Source organism: Triticum urartu, chromosome 2A (assembly GCF_056163025.1).
Source record: "Triticum urartu cultivar PI428250 chromosome 2A, HENAU_Tu73, whole genome shotgun sequence".
NCBI lineage: Eukaryota > Viridiplantae > Streptophyta > Magnoliopsida > Poales > Poaceae > Triticum > Triticum urartu.
This window is the reverse complement of record NC_141874.1, coordinates 747,967,681-747,975,490: the sequence shown is the minus strand read 5'-3', so window position 1 is coordinate 747,975,490 and position 7,810 is coordinate 747,967,681.

The window sequence follows — 7,810 nt, the reverse complement described above, 5'->3', positions numbered from 1 at the left end:
GTATATGGCCGGTTCGTTTTGTTTGAATAGATCTGGGGTGGTCTAGCCCTCTTTGCCGCCTTCTAATGGATACTGAGCTTCGCCTAGGATTAGGCCTAGGTGTCAGGCCGACCGTAGCTAGGCAGTGGAGTCACTGACGGGGTAGAATAAGGTCACTTCCTGGTTCTGCCAGGGCGGGTCTGATGTGGTCCAGCCATCTTCGACGCCTTCTGATGCGGCATCAAGCTTCGCTAGAGTTAGATCTAGGTGTTAGCCGATGGTGGCGGGGCGGTCGCTTCAGCATGGAATCGGGTATCCCCAACGTGTCCTCACTTGCCGCTACAACCAGTCGTACATGTCCTCGGCCGGACCTTGAAGAACCTCCTATGCCCCTGCCACCGCCAGCGAACTAGGGTGTGTGCCTTCGGGCAGAACCGCTCCTTGTCTTCCCATTCCTCAATGACGGTGTCGTCTTCCTGTTATAGTTCAACCTCAGACTCAGTGCAACACACTAAAATTGTTGGTACATACAATATACTCCCTCCGTTCTGATTTACTCGTCGTGGTTTTAATTCAAATTTGAACGGAGGGAGTACAATAAAATAGCTCGTTCTAGTTCCCACAGCTACGATAGACAAGGTTGTAAAATAGAAGTTTATTGTCAGACAGGGATGTGGACGCAAAGGTCTGCTGTGTCTGAAATGTATATGAATGTGGATGATCTGAATACACCACTATCTGGGCAGGGGGGGTGGTTACTGATACATCCATTTTTCATCTCTATTTTTATTATAACTTACTCTTTACTTAATGATATTTTGCACATTATTGCTCGATTCTAATGTCGTTTCCCCTTCAATTTGAATGAAACACACACAGAGGAGAATTCTCAGGAATTACCATATGGCGGGAAAACAAGGCTAAAAATGTACTTGTAGAAAAAGCAGTTTATGGAACTCCAAAAATAGCCAGAAAATCCCGTAAATTATTTTGGTGGAAAGAAGCTTGGAGCTAGAAGATGGACCAGAGAGGGGCACAGGGCCTCCACGCACCCTGTCCGAGCCCACCTAGGCCACGTGGAACCTTGGCCAATGGCCACTACCTCTCGTCACCCTTGGTCTATATTTTTCTCTTGGTCGGGGATTTGTTCGCCACTTTGAAGAAAACACAGAGCTCTGTTCTATTTTTATATAAGAATAAAAATGTCAGGTTCAACTTCTTTCAAACACTCCTTTATGCTTTTCAGGAAATTCTACATTATTTCCGATTAACAATATGTCATTCACATATACTTATCAGAAATGTTGTAATGCTCCCACTCACTTTCTTATAAATACAGGCTTTACCGTAAGTCTGTATAAAACCATATGCTTTGTTCACTTTATCAAAGCATATATTCCAGCTCCGAGATGCTTGCACCAGTCCAGAGATGGATCGCTGGAGCTTGCTCACTTTGTTAGCACCTTTAGGATCGACAAAACCTTTTGGTTGCATCATATACAACTCTTTTTTAAGAAATCCATTAAAGAATGCAATTTTGACATTCATTTGCCAGATTTCATAAAATACGGTAACTGCTGACATGATTCGGACAGACTTTTAAGCATCGATATGAGTGAGAAAATCTCATCGTATTCAACACCTTGAACTTGTCGAAAACATTTTACGACAATTCGAGCTTTGTAGATAGTAACACTACTATCAGCGTCCGTCTTCCTCTTGAAGATCCATTTATTCTCAATGGCTCACCGATCATCGGGCAAGTCAATCAAAGTCCATACTTTGTTCTCATACATGGATCCCATCTCAGATTTCATGGTCTCAAGCCATTTTGCGGAATCTGGACTCATCATCGCTTTCCCATAGTTCGTAGGTTCGTCATGGTCTAGTGACATGACTTCCAGAACAGGATTACCGTACCACTCTGGTGCGTAACATACTCTGGTTGACCTACGAGGTTCAGTACTAACTTGATCTGAAGTTTCATGATCATCATCATTAACTTCATCACTAATTGGTTTAGGCATCACTAGAACTGATTTCTGTGATGAACCATTTTCCAATTCGGGAGAAGGTACAACTACCTCATCAAGTTCTATTTTTCTTCCACTCACTTCTTTCGAGAGAAACTCCTTCTCTAGAAAGGATCCATTCTTAGCAACAGATAACTTGCCTTCGGATATGTGACAGAAGGTGTACCCAACAGTTTCCTTTGGGTATCCTATGAAGACGCATTTCTCCGATTTGGGTTCGAGCTTATCAGGTTGAAGTTTTTTCACATAAGCATCATAGCCCCAAACTTTAAGAAACGACAGCTTAGGTTTCTTGCTAAACCACAGTTCATATGGTGTCCTCTTAACGGATTTAGATGGTGCCCTATTAGCTGTTGGGGAACGTAGCAGAAATTCAAAATTTTCCTACGTATCACCAAGATCTATCTATGGAGAGACTAGCAACGAGGGGAGGGAGAGTGCATCTACATACCCTTGTAGATCTCTAAGCGGAAGCGTTCAAGAGAACGGGGTTGATGGAGTCGTACTCGTCGTGATTCAAATCACCGATGATCCTAGTGCCGAACGGACGGCACCTCCGCGTTCAACACACGTACGGAAGGGAGACGTCTCCCATGCCTTGATCCAGCAAGGAGGAGGGAGAGGTTGATGGAGATCCAGCAGCACGACGGCGTGGTGGAAGTAGCGGGATTCTAACAGGGCTTCGCTAAGCGCTGCGGGAGGAGGAAGATGTGTCACGGGAGGGGAAGGGAGGCGCCAGGCCTTAGATTGGTTTGCTCCTCCTTTTTCCCCACTATATATAGGGCCAAGGGAGAGGGGGAGGCGCAGCCCTTGCCCCTTCCTCCAAGGAAGGGTGCGGCCAAGGGTGGGGAGGAGTCCATCCTCCCCAAGGCACCTCGGAGGTGCCTTCCCCCTTTAGGACTCTCCCCTTTTTCTCTTCTCTTGGCGCATGGGCCTCTTGGGGCTGGTGCCCTTGGCCCATATAGGCCAAGGCGCACCCCCTTCAGCCCATGTGGCCCCCCGAGGCAGGTGGCCCCACCCGGTGGACCCCCGGGACCCTTCCGGTGGTCCCGGTACAATACCGATGACCCCGAAACTTGTCCCGATGGCCGAAATAGCACTTCCTATATATAATTCTTTACCTCCGGACCATTCCGGAACTCCTCGTGATGTCCGGGATCTCATCCGGGACTCCGAACAACTTTCGGGTTACCGCATACTAATATCTCTACAACCCTAGCGTCACTGAACCTTAAGTGTGTAGACCCTACGGGTTCGGGAGACATGCAGACATGACCGAGACGTTCTCCGGTCAATAACCAACAGCGGGATCTGGATACCCATGATGGCTCCCACATGTTCCACGATGATCTCATCGGATGAACCACGATGTCGAGGACTTAATCAATCCCGTATACAATTCCCTTTGTCTAGCGGTATTGTACTTGCCCGAGATTCGATCGTCGGTATCCCTATACCTTGTTCAATCTCGTTACCGGCAAGTCTCTTTACTCGTTCCGTAACACATCATCCCGTGATCAACTCCTTGGTCACATTGCGCATATGATGATGTCCTACCGAGTGGGCCCAGAGATACCTCTCCGCTTACACGGAGTGACAAATCCCAGTCTCGATTCGTGCCAACCCAACAGACACTTTCAGAGATACCTGTAATGCACCTTTATAGTCACCCAGTTACGTTGTGACGTTTGATACACCCAAAGCATTCCTACGGTATCCGGGAGTTGCACAATCTCATGGTCTAAGGAAATGATACTTGACATTAGAAAAGCTATAGCATATGAACTACACGATCTAGTGCTATGCTTAGGATTGGGTCTTGTCCATCACATGATTCTCCTAATGATGTGATCCCGTTATCAACGACATCCAATGTCCATGGTCAGGAAACCGTAACCATCTATTGATCAACGAGCTAGTCAACTAGAGGCTCACTAGGGACATGGTGTTGTCTATGTATCCACACATGTATCTGAGTTTCCTATCAATACAATTATAGCATGGATAATAAACGATTATCATGAACAAGGAAATATAATAATAACCAATTTATTATTGCCTCTAGGGCATATTTCCAACAGTCTCCCACTTGCACTAGAGTCAATAATCTAGTTCACATCGCCATGTAATTAACACTCACAGGTCACATCGCCATGTGACTAACACCCAAGAGTTTACTAGAGTCAGTAGTCTAGCTCACATCACTATGTGATTAACACTCAATGTGTTTTAGGTTTGATCATGTTGCTTGTGAGAGAGGTTTTAGTCAACGGGTCCGAACCTTTCAGATCCGCGTGTGCTTTACAAATCTCTATGTCAATCTCCTAGATGTAGCTACCACGCTCTATTTGGAGCTATTCCAAATAACTGTTCTACTTGGAGCTATTCTAAATTGTTGCTCCATTATATGCATCCGGTATCTCTACTCAGTGCTATCCGGATAGGTGTTAAGCTTGCATCGACGTAACCCTTTACGACGAACTCTTTTACCACCTCCATAATCGAGAAAAATTCCTTAGTCCACTAGTTACTAAGGATAACTTTGACCGCCGTCCTGTGATCCATTCTTGAATCACTCTGGTACCCCTTGACTGACTCATGGCAAGGCACACTTCAGGTGCGGTACACAGCATAGCATACTGTAGAGCCTATGTCTTAAGCATAGGGGACGACCTTCGTCCTTTCTCTCTATTCTGCCGCGGTCGAGCTTTAAGTCTTAACTTCATACCTTACAACTCAGGGAAGAACTCCTTCTTTGACTGATCCATCTTGAACACCTTCAAGATCACGTCAAGGCATGTGCTCATTTGAAAGTACTGTTAAGCGTTTTGATCTATCCTTATAGATCTTGATGCTCAATGCTCAAGTAGCTTAATCCAGGCTTTCCATTGAAAAACACTTTCCAAATAACCCTATATGCTTTCCAGAAATTCTACGTCATTTCCGATCAACAACATATATTCATCAGAAATTCTATAGTGCTCCCACTCACTTCTTTGGAAATACCAGTTTCTCATAAACTTTGTATACACCCAAAATCTTTGATCATCTCATCAAAGCATACATTCCAACTCCGAGATGCTTACTCCAGTCCTTAGAAGGATTGCTGGAGCTTTGCATACTTATTAGCATCTTTTAGGATTGACAAAACCTTCCGGTTGTATCACATACAACCTTTCCTCAGAAAATAGTCGAGGAAACTATGTTTTGACATCCTATCTGCAAGATTTCATAAATAATGCAGTAATCGCTAATATAATTCCAACAGACTCTTAGCATCGCTACGAGTGAGAAAGTCTCATCGTAGTCAACTCTTTGAACTTGTCGGAAAACATCTTAACGACAAGTCGAGCTTTCTTAATGGTGACATTTACCATCATTGTCCGTCTTCCCTTTAAAAATCCATCTGTACTCAACAGCTTTACGACCATCAAGTAGTTCTTCCAAAGTCTACACTTTGTTTTCATATATGGATCCTCTCTCGGATTATATGGCCTCGAGCCATTTATCGAAATCCGGGCCCACCATCGCTTCTCCATAGCTCGTAGGTTCATTGTTGTCTAGCAACATGACTTCCAAGACAGGGTTACGCACCACTCTGAAGTAGTACGCATCCTTGTCATCCTACGATGTTTGGTAGTGACTTGATCTGAAGTCTCATGATCAAAATCATAAGCTTCCACTTCAATTGGTGTAGGTGCCACAGGAACAACTCTTTGTGCCCTGCTATACACTAGTTGAAGTAACGGTTCAATAACCTCATCAAGTCTCCACCATCCTCCCACTCAATTCTTTCGAGAGAAACTTTTCCTCGAGAAAGGACCCGATTCTAGAAACAATCCTTTATTGCTTTCGGATCTGAGACAGGAGGTATACCCAACTGTTTTGGGTTGTCCTATGAAGATGCATTTATCCGCTTTGGGTTCGAGCTTATCTACCTGAAACTTTTCCATATAAGCGTCGCAGCCCCAAACCTTTTTAAGAAATGACATCTTAGGTTTCTCTAAACCATAGTTCATACGGTGTCATTTCATGGTGCCCCTTTTAAAGTGAATGTGGTTGTCTCTAATGCCTAACCCATAAACTACTGTGGTAATTTGATAAGAGACATCATCGTATGCATCATATCCAATAGGGTGCAGTTATGATGTTCGGACACACCATCACACTATGGTGTTCCAGGCTGTATTAGTTGTGAAACAATTTCCACAATGTCTTAATTCTGTGCCAAATTCGTAATTCAGATATTCATCTCTATGATCATATCATAGATCTTTTATCCTCTTGTCACGACGATCTTTTAACTTCACCCTGAAATTACTTGAACCTTTCAATAATTCAGACTCGTGATTCATCAAGTAAATATACTCAACATCTACTCAAATCATCTGTGAAGTAAGAACATAACGATATCCACTACATGCCTCAGCACTCATTGGACTGCACACATCAAAAATGTATTACTTCCAACAAGTTGCTTTCTTGTTCCATTTTACTGAAAACGAGGCTTTCAGTCATCTTGCCCATGTGGTATGATTTGCATGTCTCAAGTGATTCAAAATCAAGTGAGTCCAAACGGTCCATTTGCATGGAGTTTCTTCATGCATATACACCAATAGACATGGTTCGCATGCCTCAAACTTTTCAAAAATGAGTGAGTCCAAAGATCCATCAACATGGAGCTTCTTCATGCATTTTATACCGATATGACTTACGTGGCAGTGCCACAGGTAGGTGGTACTATCATTACTATCTTTTGGCATGAACATGTGTATCACTACGATCGAGATTCAATAAACCATTTATTTTAGGTGCAAGACCATTGAAGGTATTATTCAAATAAACAGAGTAACCATTATTCTCTTTAAATGAATAACCGTATTGCGATAGACATAATCCAATCATGTCTATGCTCAACGCAAACACCAATCTCGATGGTAGAGGGAGCGTACGATATTTGATTAACCTTGGAAATACTTCCAACACATATCGTCATCTCACCTTTAGCTAGTCTTCGTTTATTCCGTAGCTTTTATTTCGAGTTACTAACACTTAGCAACTGAACCGGTATCTAATACCCTGGTGCTACTAGGAGTACTAGTAAAGTACACATTAACATAATGTATATCCAATATACTTCTATCGACCTTGCCAGCCTTCTAATCTACCAAGTATCTAGGGTAATTCTGCTCCAGTGGCTGTTCCCTTCATTACAGAAGCACTTAGTCTCGGGTTTGGGTTCAACCTTGGGTTTCTTCACTAGAGCTGCAGCTGAATTGCCGTTTTATGAAGTATCCCTTTGTTCCCTTGCCCTTCTTGAAACTAGTGGTTTCACCAACCATCAACAATTGATGCTCCTTCTTGATTTCTACTTCTGTGGTGTCAAACATCACGAACATCTCAAGGATCATCATACATGTCCCCGATATATTATAGTTCATCACGAAGCTCTAGCAGCTTGGTGGTAATGACTTCGGAGAAACATCACTATCTCATCTGGAAGACCAACTCCCACTTGATTCAAGTGATTGTTGTACTCAGACAATCCGAGCACAAGCTCAACAATTGAGCTTTTCTCCTTAGTTTGCAGGTTAAGAAAATTGTCGGAGGTCTTATACCTCTTGACGTGGGCACGAGCCTGAAATTCCAATTTCAGCCCTCAAAACATCTCATATGTTTCGTGACGTTTCAAAAACGTCTTTGGTGCCTCAACTCTAAACCGTTTAACTGAACTATCATGTAGTTATCAAAACGTGTATGTCAGATGTTCGCAACATCCACAGACAACGTTCGAGGTT